Raw genomic sequence first — 15016 nt, 5'->3', positions numbered from 1 at the left:
TCAACAAAATAGCTTTATCTGCGTTTGATAACAAAAGATTCAATGATGATGATTGGATTCACTCTTTGGCTTTTGGACACTTTAGAACTGGGCAAAAAAGGAACTGTAGCAATGATTTTCAACGTAATGAATAGCATTTTGCCCTTCAAGATGAAGATTACTGCATGGCCAACAAATGCGATGATTATATTACTGATAAAATAAATGGGCAAAGTTCGATTATATCAGATACCGATCACAGTTGCCAGAGTATGCAAAGTAAAAAGAGAGATTGGGATGGTTCATTTGATCTCTCTGAATCTGACAATGAAAGTGAGGGTTCCTTCACACCTCCAGATCCTGGATTAGTTCGTACAGCCAATGAAAGCAGTGATGAAGAGTTTGTAATCGACTGGGAGGCACCTATCTATGAGAAGCCATACTTAAAATGTCCATATATTAACGATAAAGCTTTTAAAGAAGCCGATGAACCCCTGCGGAAAAAATCCAAGTATTCATGAATAGATGCTGACAAAGAAGACTATACAATGCAAGCTCGCGTTATCTGTTCACTTTGTTGTTTTGATATATTTTAAATTTTGGTGACTTTGAATCTAAAATTAATTGATTTGGTGTGTGGTGCGATGTATTTTGATTTGACATAACCCATAGTTTTTGTCTCATTTGATTTCATTCTTTTTTTTTAGTTTTTAATTCATCAGCAGCAGACTTACTGCGGCTACAACTATCAGTTTCTCTGGATAATTTTTAATTCATCAGAAGCAGATTTACTCCGTCTAAAATTGGCTTGCGAAAAAAAACACTCATCAAAATTTTGCAAAACACGTTTTACGGATCAAGTTTAAAAAATCGAACTGTTTTGAAACTGAACCACTCAGTGCGATACCATATTTCTTTGGGTAGCAAAGTGATACCATAGTATGATTTTGGGTTTACGGATTGTATCAGACTCAAACATGTTCTTTTTCCGCGCGCGAATTGGCAAAATCTTGAATGAACCGGTTATGTATGGCTCACCTGATTAATAATCATACTACTATAATCTTATTAACTGTTCCCCAATCACCGTACTCTTTTATATTCCCTGATTACCGTTAATTATGAGAAACTCGCGGGGCTGAACTTGTTTTAAAACAACCAGATAGGCTTACAAGAAAATATAGAGGGAAGATTCGAATAAGTTATAAACCTGATGAGGTCACTGGTGGCACAGTGCACTTCAACCTGGTACTTGGTCAGAATGGAAAGGACACAAACGGTAAAGTGCGATAACTGGATGATGTCAATCTGCGACCACATTCAAGAGACGTCTTGCTTCTGAACATCACGTATGTTGGAGCGCAAATGGAGGCCTCGTTGGCTGAAAAGAGTTCAACTGATGGAACTCAATTTGACCTTCAACCTGGGAAAATTTGATAGAAACACTTCTTCCACCAACACTTGAACAAAGCTTAAACAAATGTGATTCAAAGTGGACGTATCCACCTGGGTACCCAAAAAAACTATGGTAGCAAAGTGTATGATTTTGGGTTTACGGATTGTATCAGACTCAAACATGTTTTTTTCCGCGCGCGAGTTGGCAAAATCTTAAATGTACCGGTTATGTATGGCTCACCTGATTAATAATCATACTACTATAATCTTATTAACTGTTCCCCAATCACCGTAATCTTTTATGTTCCCTGATTACCGTTAATTATGAGAAACTCGCAGGGCTGGACTTGTTTTAAAGCAGCCAGATATGCTTACAAGAAAATATAGAGGGAAGATTCGAATAAGTTATAAGCCTGATGAGGTCACTGGTGGCACAGTGCACTTCAACCTGGTACTTGGTCAGAATGGAAAGGACACAAACGGTAAAGTGCGATAACTGGACGATGTCAATCGGCGACCACATTCAAGAGGCGTCTTGCTTCTGAACATCACGTATGTTGGAGCGCAAATGGAGGCATCGTTGGCTGAAAGGAGTTCAACTGATGGAACTCAATTTGACCTTCAACCTGGGAAAATTTGATAGAAACACTTCGTCCACCAACACTTGAGCACAGCTTAAACAAATCTGATCCAAAGTGGACGTATCCACCTGGGTCACCCATCGAACCCTTTCTCCATTGCAGTAAGACCGGTGGACTCAAGCTTAGAAAGCCGAAAGGATTCTAGAAACAGTTCGGGCAGTAGCCCCACTCGAAATGCTCGTGCTACGTCCTTGGAAACGGAACTGAATTGATTGATACTCGTCGTCCCAGTGCACAGTCATTTTTAGTCGACGCACAAGAAGCGGAAAAGGTTATTATTTGGCCAGGAACTGATCATTTGGCCAGCAATTATCATTTGTTATCTTTTCATCTAGAACTGATGGTTAAGCTGAAATTGACTAGCTTGATGTTCGATGAGTTAAACGGTCATGGTTGTGTCGATTGGCTTAAGACACATGAAACTCATTTTTCTTGGTTTACAACTGTTGAGATCGCGGATTTGCTAAGCTTACCGAAAAAACTATCTTAGGGCCAGTTTTTTGCAGAAAGTGAACGATCTCGAGAAAGTGAACCCCGATGCATTGAATAACTCACGGGAGAGTCAATAGAGCTGCAGCTGCTCCTACTCAGAAAAAGATAGCTGGTGATTTTGTGCGTCTCAACAAAGTGAGACTACCTGACACCCCATAAGTAAGACGGAATCTCAAGAACTGTACTAGGTTACTTTGAAGAGATCTATGTATCGAAAGTCGCCATGGTGCTGGCCAGGATCCAGTTACTGCCAGAGAAATTGCAGAAGGAAACTCGGACTTCGTGGGCACGTCTACTAAGTTGTTTTGGCCTAAAATTTTTATGTGTGTCGCCTGGAGCAGACCTTATGTTTCTTGTGTGCCGGATTTGTTGCTGGTTGCGTGCATGAATGATCATTTGCATGCTTTGGAATTTCCAGAACAGACGACGTTTGCCCATCATCCGCTGGACAGGGCGTGGGAAGCCATACAAGACCTGTTTGAATCTATTCTTGAAGCAATTGAGATTCTACTTGAAAGCCAAAGTAGTGCTTTGCGTTTTCTCGCAGTTTATACCAATAAACATCCAACCCGCATATACGCAAATAATAATCATAATAATCAAAATCATAATATTAATAATCATAGTAATAATCATAATAATAATCATAATCATAATAATCATAATAATAATGATATTAAAAAAATAATCATAATAATTATAATACAGTATTTAGGAATAAAATCCAAGGGCTAAATCAAGTTCCCAGTTTTTAACATTTTTAGCTGATGTCAAAGTTTTTCGAGTTTAAGCAGCAGTTGCAAGCAAAGTTGGTGCGCCAAATACATAAATCGCTCTCAGTAATTTTTTCATAGAAGAATTTCCAGCATTTTTCAATCAATTTTTCTTTCAAAAAATTTTGTAATTCAACGTTATCAGATCGAATCCAAGACAAGCTGACAATTTGTTTACCAGAAAAGGTACACGGTAGCAAAAACTGTTCTTGCTCTTTTGTTTTTTCAATTTTGGGATAATGGAACGCGTTTCTGGGTACTTGTCGGGTCTCGAAGTAGTTTTTGGTGCAGGACATAACGTGATCGTAAACATGACAATCGTAGTTATTGTGAGCAACTTTGTGTAAGAAAAGAAGATCGTGCATTTCGTGATATAACGAAAGAGGTAAAAATCGAACTTTTTCAAGTCTTTGCTTGTAAGGCATAGCCGAGGATTTAAGAATCCATCTGGTAGCTTTCTTTTGTACATCTTCAAGGCCTCTTAGTTCTGTTTTGTTTGACTTCCATACCTGAGATCCGTATTATATAATTGGTACCATGTAGCCAGAGTATGCATTTAGTTTTGATGATAATGATGACACTTTGACAAATTTCGCTTGATTTGGAAAAGTGCTCCTATGGCTTTGACACTCGCTGTTCACAGTTGGCAGACCAGGTGAGTAAGATTCCTCGATCTTTCTCGGTATATCAGGCTCTGAAAGCTCGCATTAGATTTACGCGATCGATGTACAATCTGATTTGAAGATCAAGTTATGGTATTTTGATAGTTTTAATCTCCTGTTGTTATCACAGCAGCATTAACTGAGATGTTTCATGTCTGTTTTTAAATTTTTAGAATTTATCGATAACAGCTACTAGTCGTCCGCATAGTCAAAGTAACTGGATTTCAAGCCACTCGGTAGATCATTTATGAAGCAAAGAAAAAGTAACATGACCAATATAGAACCTTGTGGAACTCCTCTAGTAACACCTAGCCAATTGCTAAGCTGATTTCTGATTCGAACTTTCTGCGTGCGATTCTGCAGATAGCTTTTAAGTAACTCTATCAGGTTACCACTAATCCCAAAAATTAAAAAATTAGGTGACCAGAAAACTATGTTCGACCTCGTCAAAGTCTTTATCAAAATCATTGCATACCGCAAAGATAGGAACTGGCTTTCGTGTAGCTGTTTGAAAATACAAGTTGACATTTTATCGAAAGTGAGTCATTCGAGTACTTTCGAAACTGAGAAGAGTAGTCTTATTGGACGATAACTAATTACCGATCGCTTGTCACCGTTCTTGTATATTGGACGGACATATTTCGCTATGTTTCCACATAGTAGGATAAGTTGATTTGTTTGCAATTGTATTGAAGAGAAGGTGTAAAGATTTCTTGAGTCCATTTGCCAGTTTGTTTTGTATATGGTTTCCAAGATTGTTGAGCCCCATAGTTTTATTCAATTTTAGGTTTACCATAGTTCTTTTGATTTCTGTTTCCGTAAAATAAATACTCTCAATGACGCTTATTTTGGTTTGATTCAATAAGCAAGGTTTTTCATTTGATTTTTTGAACAAGCTTTGGAAGTACTGGTTGAATAGATTTGCAATATCTCTGTCGTTACAGGCAGTTTTGTCTTCCCAGTATAAATTTAGTGGTAGTCCCTTTGTCGTACGGGTACTTTTGACGTATTTCTGTAGATTGGCAAAATTTTTACCCTCAAAGATAACGGCTTCAAAAGCAGTTTGATCTTCGTCAATTTACTTTACAATTTTTTCCATATTTTCGAGTTTTGTTATTCCTGCCTTGGTGGGTTGTTTTTCTATGCGTTTTCTTAAGGTATTTAGCCTTTTTATCAGGTTTGAGGTTGATGTTGTTATCCACAGTGGTACACATCTTCTGTGATTTGTTTTCTTTTTGAGGCAGGATTGCAATTTTTTGAGTAGCCATGTGTACCATGACTCGACTAAATGCTCACTATTACTGTAGCAATATGGTTTGAAAGGTTTTTTTTCCAATTTCATTCTCAACTTTTTCCCAGTCTGCGTTGACTAAGGAAAAACACAAAAAGTCCAGAATGTCCTGGTCGCAATTGTGGTTGGTTTCTTATACCATTTGGTTGGTTTCCTTTGGTTGCAATATAGAGCATTTAGTTGCAGATCAACCTTTTGTCCAGAATTAGATCGGGTTGGTTGCACACACGACATCCAGTTTGTCTTTTGATGTCACAATGTGTTGGTAACAGTTGAAATCAGTCATCAAGTCGAGTATTATTTGCTCATTCGCATCAGTTGATTGCTTGATTGGCCAAGTAGTGGCACTGAAATTAATATCTCCTGTTATAAAAACATTTGGGCAATTAAGACTAGAGGAAAATGGTTCAATCTTTCGTAAAGAGTCATGAGCTCTTTCACAGAACGGCGATTGTGCTAAGTGTTGGCCCGATGTATAGATAGCAGAGGAGGAATGGGTTTGCATTTGAGCAATTGAGCAGTCTGAAATCTCAGAATGCAATTTAATAAAGGGTATGTCATGTTTCACCGCGAGAAGTACTCTGCAGAGGTTTAGTTGCCTTCGTCTTCGTTTTTTGCGGTCATTTCTCAAGAAAGAATAAGCCGGGAGAAATAAAGCATCGTCCGATATCGTACGATTGCCATGCTTCAGTTAAATAGATGATTTCGTATTGGCATAGTAAAAGTGCATTGCTCAAAGTTTCTCTCTTTGAGAGTTGAAGCAGATTTCTCACATTGAACTTTAAAACTTTTAATTTCGAGTTTTTTCATTTGGTCAATTTTAGTTTCTGTTGTCCTCGTTTTCAGCCGGCGACTGGTCCTCGACTTTTATATTGACCCATGTATTGCCTTTCTTCTGTTGTAGTACCAGATTTCTGATTCTTATTGACCTCGCGTCCACGCCGTCTTTTAGGAGTTCTCTGCGGGTTTTTAGAATTGCTTTTTCATGGAATAGTTCTTCCATGTCATTATGCCTCATGGTTTATGCAGTTCGCCTGTTCCATTTTGGCACTCATACCAGAGTACTTTGGTAGCTTTTCTTGGCCTGGAAAACTTGCGACTTTCGAAGGCGGAACTGCAGTCTGGTGGGCTGATATATTCCTCGCATTCGCATACCAATACCTGTTTTCATGAATATCTTGATGCTGATCGAGAAAGTACTTTATCTCGAGTTCTCCAACCATTCATAGTCTGTCCTGATATTGAGGACGATCAACAAGCTGTGAGCAGTCTCTCAGGAATTTGTTGTTTTCAAAGAATGGAAATTTCTGCTGCAACTTGTTTGCTATTACTGATGAACCAATAAGCGACCGTTTGAACGCAGTCGAATCGGATTAAATCCAGGGTACGATGAAAAATCGAAACGCTTGCGAACAGATCGCTAGTAATTTTTGACGCCAAGGCTAAACAAATTGAAAATTTTAGTCAGGAAAAAAGTACCCGCATCCAGTTTTAAGCGTTAATAATCCATTATATTATGATTTTAGAACCAGTCTTACTAAAATCGAGAAACAATTGATTTTAATCAATTAATAATCGATTATAATCTCTCTTTATAATATCAAATTATATTTAATTATAATCCATTATAATCAATTATAATCGATTATCTATTCGTCTATTTTTCGATACAGTTATAATCGATTATAATTGATTATAATCCATTATTTTTATTCAAATTTCTAGTTCATCAGTTTTGCACAAAAATCCAATATAGTCGATTATAATTGCTTATAATCTTTTTTTTGTCCATTTTGTTTTCGAAATTTCATCTAAATTGTTTATATTTTATGCTTTTTGTAGACGTTGGTTCCTATGAAAAATGAGAAAAATATTTTGAAAATTTTCCAGTTAATTCAAATTTATTTTTTTTTTCATTTGTTCCCCATTAGAGTTGTTTTGTGATGCATTTTTCAAGCTTTTTTGAACACCTTAACAATAGCAAGTTGATTCAGTTTCATGATTGATTCGGAAGATTTATTTTTCATTTACCGCGGGAACCTTTCCACTCATTTGAAAGGATCTCTATGAAACTTTTGTATCGTGGTATAACTCTGTGTTCAGATGAACCAAGGTGTTCAAGAGATCTCTCTTTTAGAGATTTTTTATTGACACAAAAATAATAACCCACAAGATATAATTCGACTATAGTGTTGAATTGACACAATTTCGGCAAAATAAGAGATTATAATCAATTATAAAATATTTTAAGGATTTTTCGTAAAAACTATAATCAATTATAATTGATTATAAGAGATAATAATCTCTTGGAAAATATCACGATTATAATCAATTATAAATCCTTTAAACATCTAATTTTGGTAATATAATCAATTATAATTGTCAAAAAATCATCATAATAATCCGTTATAATCGATTACTTACGCCTAAACTTGGATGCGGGTAACTCAATGGATTGCTGAGATCTAGGACTTTCCGAAAGAACAATCAGACAAGGCAGAAAGCGTTCAGATGACTGTTGACATGTTCGTGTCAAAACAAACGGCACCAGCCTTCTATATTCTGGCAAAACCAAGCCAGAAGCAAGTGCAAGATGAAGAATTCACAAGGATTACTCGGATAATTGAACCCCTGCTGGAAAATAAGTAATCTTGTGAAATTGTCATACGCAGAAATGCAGTGAACGGGTTCAGAGTTTTTTCAGCTTATCCGTTAGCCCGCTTTAGTTTTTTTTCTAGGTATTCTCAAAAAAGTTTTTTGTTTTTGAGACTTTATGGTGTTCCATCGATGACTGAATTACGTGGACCCACTTTTAATAGGTAAATACGCTCCCTGCTGTATAGAAGAAGTCTCTTATAAATGCGCTAGAGCTTAAAATTTTTGCTTTTTTATATTTCTTAATGCAAAATAGATATTTGATCGGTGAAGATCACAAGCCTACTGTCATCCGGCCTGGATCGACAAAACCACTGAATATTTATATATGATATTTATATTATCTTTAGTTTATGTTAAACGCCTAGTTGGCCGGTCACTTGACCTTGATAGACACAGAAGACGTACTATGTTTGAACTTTTGTTCAGAATTGAATTAACGTTGTCTGTCAACTAGTTGTTTTATACCGCTCCGACTGAGACTCACTGTTTATCGATCCATTCGGATTAAAGAATTAGATAATCATACCCTGTGGTATGACATGGCGCAGCCAACAGGATATTCCAAAAACCCACTGACAATTAACCCATTTTGGGAGAAAGCGTCTGTCGAACCACCACTAGAGTGGTTCAAGTGGGCAAATATACTGGAGATGGCTGTACTTGCAAAGGATGGAATTGAGGTACGGAATTTATTGAGAGCCAGAGCACCACATGTAGAACCCTCAGAACCTGTGTACTGCATTGAAATAACGGGCGAAACAGAGGCACAACAGAAACACCGAGAGGTTCGCAATCAGGAGAAACGAGTTGTTTGGGAAAATCACGTCATAAAAGCCCGGGAGAAAAGAGTGTTATGCAATTCATCTAGGTGGGACGAAGCAGACATGAAAATTCGCCATTATCTTTTTCTCTGATTGGGAGCCGAAGGACAAAGACAAGTTCAACAGAAAAGACCTAGTTTGGAACTACACAATGTGACCACACAAGAACTCATGAAAACACTGGAAAACATTTTTGTTACTAACAGAATTGTAGCCTTCGAAGGATATAATTTTATCTGTCGTAAACAAAAGAAATCGGAGAGTCTTGAACAATTTCATGCAGATCTAGTCCAATTAGCCTCACGGGCTGACTGTGGGGAGCGAGAAGACGAATGGGTCAGAGACATGTTCACAGCGCATATGAACAAAAAAAAGACCGCAGAAGAATTATTAGCACAAAAACAGACCCCACAAGATGCATATGAATATACAATCCGTCGGGAAAAAGGCATTGAACACAGCCGCAGAACGAATAAAAATCCATTCGGAGGACAAACTACAACAAAACAAGAACCAGTACACTATATCAACACACGTGGTCGATACAACTATTCAAACAATCAAATCTCACAAAGAAGTCGGGATGGTTTTCGCGGACGACCGTACCCACGTGGAACACAAAACACTAGAGGACAACAAAGAAACAATAATGTGAACATTTCAAAACAATGTTATGAGTGCGGAAACCAATACAATCAAAATCATTTTCAATCTTGCCGGGCTGAAGACAAGATTTGTTCAAAATGTGCCAAAAGAGGCTATTTTGCAAAAATTTGTGGATCCAAAAACGTTAACTACTTAGGAAACCGACAGGATAAACAACAGGAAGAAATAGAAACAGGTAATCTGGAAAACGAAAACGACCCTGTGGCTTTTGCTGAGTTCAAGTCAAATAATGGATGGGTTGAATACCAGATAGACAAATTCTGGGTTATTGCAATCGCTGAATCCTTCGAGATTAAAAATACAATTATCCTATCGGAAGAGGATCTAAATGGTCATATTGTTAAACTAAAAACAAATTCAGGAGAATTAATTGCTATTGCCGATTCGGGCAGCCCAATGTCTTTTCTAAATAAAAAAAACCGCACGGCGTATACAACAAAACGACAAATCAGCATTATTCAATCTTTGTTCTAACGCTAGAGGACAACAAAGAAACAATAACGTGAACATTTCAAAACAATGTTATAAGTGCGGAAACGAATACAATCAAAATCATTTTCAAACTTGCCGGGCTGTAGACAAAATTTGTTCAAAATGTGTCAAAAGAGGCCATTTTGCAAAAATTTGTGGATCCAAAAACGTTAACTACTTAGGAAACCGACAGGATGAACAACAAGAAGAAATAGAAACAGAGAGTCTGGAAACCGAAAACGACCCTGTGACTTTTGCTGATTTCACGTCAAATAATGGATGGGATGAATACCAGATAGGCAAATTCAGGGTTATGGTAATCGCTGAATCCTTCGAGATTAAAAATACAATTATCCTATCGGAAGAGGATCTAAATGGTCATATTGTTAAACTAAAAACAAATCAGGAGAATTAATCGCTATTGCCGATTCGGGCAGCCCAATGTCTTTTCTAAATAAAAAAAACCGCACGGCGTATACAACAAAACGATACGTCAGCATTATTCAATCTTTGTTCTAACGCTAGAGGACAACAAAGAAACAATAACGTGAACATTTCAAAACAATGTTATAAGTGCGGAAACGAATACAATCAAAATCATTTTCAAACTTGCCGGGCTGTAGACAAGATTTGTTCAAAATGTGTCAAAAGAGGCCATTTTGCAAAAATTTGTGGATCCAAAAACGTTAACTACTTAGGAAACCGACAGGATGAACAACAGGAAGAAATAGAAACAGGTAGTCTGGAAAACGAAAACGACCCTGTGGCTTTTGCTGAGTTCAAGTCAAATAATGGATGGGATGAATACCAGATAGACAAATTCAGGGTTATGGCAATCGCTGAATCCTTCGAGATTAAAAATACAATTATCCTATCGGAAGAGGATCTAAATGGTCATATTGTTAAACTAAAAACAAATTCAGGAGAATTAATCGCTATTGCCGATTCGGGCAGCCCAATGTCTTTTCTAAATAAAAAAACCGCACGGCGTATACGACAAAACGATAAATCAGCATTATTCAAATGCATCCCACCGGACGACACTGCCAGAAATCTGGCATGCTACAATGTTGAAACAATATACCCGAAAGGAAGATTGATAAAAATTATTGAATCAGGAGGCTGGAGAATTCAATCAGCTCCATTTATCATTGTGGATGACCAGAAAGCCAACATAATAGGACGCAACATAAGTCACAAATAGGTGTCAAGTTGATCCAAGAAAAACAAAAAACAAAAGGCATTCCGCTCCGAAACAATTTTATCTGTTCAAAAGAACAGATGTCCTTCGGGCAGCCCAATGTCTTTTCTAAAAAAAACCGCACGGCGTATACAACAAAACGATGAATCAGCATTATCCAAATGCATCTCACCGGACGACACTGCCAGAAATCTGGCATGCTACAATGGTGAAACAATATACCCGAAAGGAAGATTGATAAAAACGATTGAATCAGGAGGCTGGAGAATTCAATCAGCTCCATTTATCATTGTGGATGACCAGAAATCCAACAAAATAGGACGCAACATAAGCCACAAATAGGTGTCAAGTTGATCCAAGAAAAAAAAACAAAATGCATTCCGCTCCGAAACAATTTTATCTGTTCAAAAGAACAGATGTCCTTCGGGCAGCCCAATGTCTTTTCTAAAACAAAAACCGCACGGCGTATACAACAAAACGATAAAGCAGCATTATTCAATCTTTGTTCTAACGCTAGAGGACAACAAAGAAACAATTATGTGAACATTCCAAAACAATGTTATAAGTGCGGAAACGAATACAATCAAAATCATCTTCAAGCTTGCCCGGCTAAAGACAAGATTTGTTAAAAATGTGCCAAAAGAGGCCATTTTGCAAAAGTTTGTAGATCCAAAAATGTTAACTACTTAGGAAACCGACAGGATGAACAACAGGAAGAAATAGAAACAGAGAGTCTGGAAACCGAAAACGACCCTGTGACTTTTGCTGATTTCGCGTCAAATAATGGATGGGATGAATACCAGATAGGCAAATTCAGGGTTATGGTAATCGCTGAATCCTTCGAGATTAAAAATACAATTATCCTATCGGAAGAGGATCTAAATGGTCATATTGTTAAACTAAAAACAAATTCAGGAGAATTATTCGCTATTGCCAATTCGGGCAGCCCAATGTCTTTTCTAAACAAAAAAACCGCACGGCGTATACAACAAAACGATAAATCAGCATTATTCAAATGCATCCCACCGGACGACACTAACAGAAATCTCGCATGCTACAATGGTGAAACAATAAACCCGAAAGGAAGATTGATAATAACTATTGAATCAGGAGGCTGGAGATTTCAATCAGCTCCGTTTATTATTGTGGATGATCAGAAAGCTAACATAATAGGACGCAACTTACTACCACAAATAGGTGTCAAGTTGATCCAAGAAAAACGAAAACAAAATGTGTTAAGCGTACAGGAATAATCAGATCCAGAAATTAAACAATGGGTCAAAAATAATTTTCGACAACTGTCCATACGTATAGGAAAATCGAAAAATCATACGATGAGAATTCAATTCAATCACGATTTCATTTCAATACAACAAAAAGGTCGACGTATTCCTGTCCACCTACAGGAACGAGTTGAAGGGGAATTCAACAAACTGATGGATCAAAACCACGTTATCAACTTAGATGAATGTTCGGATCGACAATTTATTAGCCCAATTGTCATAACAGTGAAAAAGGATCAAACAGTTAAACTGGCGTCAGACTCTCAGAATATCAACAAATTCATTCACAAAAACAATAATCAAATGCCCAACATCGATTTACTTTTGGATAATACTGCCGAGGTGGTCAAATCAGACAAATCCAAACAAACACAATTTCCTCTGGATAAAACGACCAGAGAACAATGCAATTTTAGTCTTATTGGTGGTAACGCCACTGGGACCTATCAGTTTCAAACAGGATTTTATGGCCTCACGGATATGCCGGCCGAAATCCAAAAAGCGATTGATCTAACCCTTACGAATTGTGAGAACACCTAAGCTTATTTGGACGATAAATTAATGGTAATAAAAGGATCGTTGGAACTACACAAATAAAAGTTACAATCAGTTCTGAAAAAACTAGAAAAGGAAAATCTTGCAGTATCATTGGACAAATGTAAGTTCGCATGCAAACAATTTGAGTGGTTAGGATTCAACATTAAAAGCGAGGGAATAAAACCCCTCATAAGAAAGACTGAGTCTATCGAAAAACTATCACCAACAAAAACTTTTGATCAACTAAAAATATTATGGGCTCCTTACTCCATCTCACACGATATATACCAAAATTAGCACAAACCGCTGCCGCCCTAGGCCCACTGCTAAGAAACACAGAAAAAAACCACTTGACTGGTCACCAGAGCATAACACAACTTTCAAAAACATATTAAAATTGGTAGCTGAAATAACACAAAACAAACATTTTGACCAAAATCATGAAACTCGCATTGTATGCGATACCTCTACTACGGGATTACGGGCTGCACTGGAACAACATTAACCAGAACACTGGGTTGCCATAGTTTATGCCTCACGTTTTTTAAACTCAATAGAGGAAAAATATTCCGTAAACGACCTAGAATTATTAGGGGTCGTGTGGGCAATCGAACATTTTAAATATTATCTTTATGGAAAACATTTTACAGTCATCACAGATCACCAAGCTTCAATCAGCGCGTTAAACGCAAGCGAACTATCAAAAACATGTCAAAGCCGGCTCACGCGTTGGATCGGCCGATTGATACCATTTCTTTTTGACATCAAACATCTTGCAGGGAATAAAATGGGATAAATAGACTATATGTCCCGAAATCCAGTTGGATTGGCAATACCCCCTAGTGAGTACGATTAGGAATTGATGTAGCATCAATTAGGACATTCATTATTAACCTCGAGATGATTGACAACGTCATTCGAAATAATCTAGCCAATCAAAACAAAGCACCGTATGAGCTGATCAAAAAACGCGCGGAAAACAAAGGGTTATTGAATGCTGCTTCAAACATTCAATTAACAACTAAACATTCCACACATTCCGCAATGAGTCATTTTCAAACTAGCAACAGAAGTCAGTTCCACTCAAAACCTGCTAAAAACAGTCAACTCTCTCTCAATTGAAAATTCAATAATACCAGACGGACTCATACCAGACAAGCTGCAAAAATTCCGTCCACATAATTTCAATAAATCAAATTCAAAAATCGAAATTGAGCCGCAAAACAGAAACAAAAGGGTTTAAAGGAGGATTTATCCCGCCGGAACTCAAAACAAATGAGTCGCGGGGCCAAAAAGAGTCAACACAGAATTGGCAGGGTTCATCGGACCGCGAAGAGAGCCTTTCGGACCCAAGATGACATAAGCGACCCCACACCAAAGGAAAAAAGGGAAAGGACGATCTAACAAAATCACCAAAAAAAAAGGTTCATATCACATCAACAACAACACCCGTACGGGATGCCAGAGAAGTACTAGCGGCTAAAAAGAAAACAGAGATCACTATTCCGAAATCGACTTTTCCGAAAATCATCCTCACGGACACTATCACATCTGCAAAAACCACTGCCAAACCCACACAAAACGAAATCACAAAGACGACACAAACCGCACAAACCGAACAACAAAGTACAACAACAGCTACACAAACCACGTCAGATAGAAGCGAAGTTACCGCAGAAATCTGTGGTAGCCGCGTGGATCCAATTATCTGCATACAAAAAGAACAGACACAAAATGTAGAACCACCAACAATGGGAACATATACACAATCAGAAGCCAGACATGAGACGATAACAGGAGGACTGGTCGCGACGTTGGAGAAAGCCACAAACACAGTGGAATGAGAGGAAGACACACCATTGTTCAGGCAAAGGTTACAGTGGGTTCTGGGCGCACGATTTATTGCAGCAGCCACCAAGATTGACCAATATCTGCGTCCACTGATCAACTTCGTCAAGAAGAAGGGATTGGGAAGCCATCAAAGCTTCCTACGGACAATACTGGCACAACATACGAAACAGGCTACATGTCCGGGAGGATTGTTTACTCATAGAAGAAAGAATCGTCATACCTACACAACTCAGACAGGCAGTGCTGGACAGCCTCCGTTTGACACATCCGGGATCGGCAGCCATGTTGGATTTGT

The sequence above is a fragment of the Symsagittifera roscoffensis genome, chromosome 1, assembly GCF_963678635.1.
Source record: "Symsagittifera roscoffensis chromosome 1, txSymRosc1.1, whole genome shotgun sequence".
Taxonomy (NCBI): Eukaryota; Metazoa; Xenacoelomorpha; order Acoela; family Convolutidae; genus Symsagittifera; species Symsagittifera roscoffensis.
Note: the sequence above shows the minus strand (reverse complement) of the source record.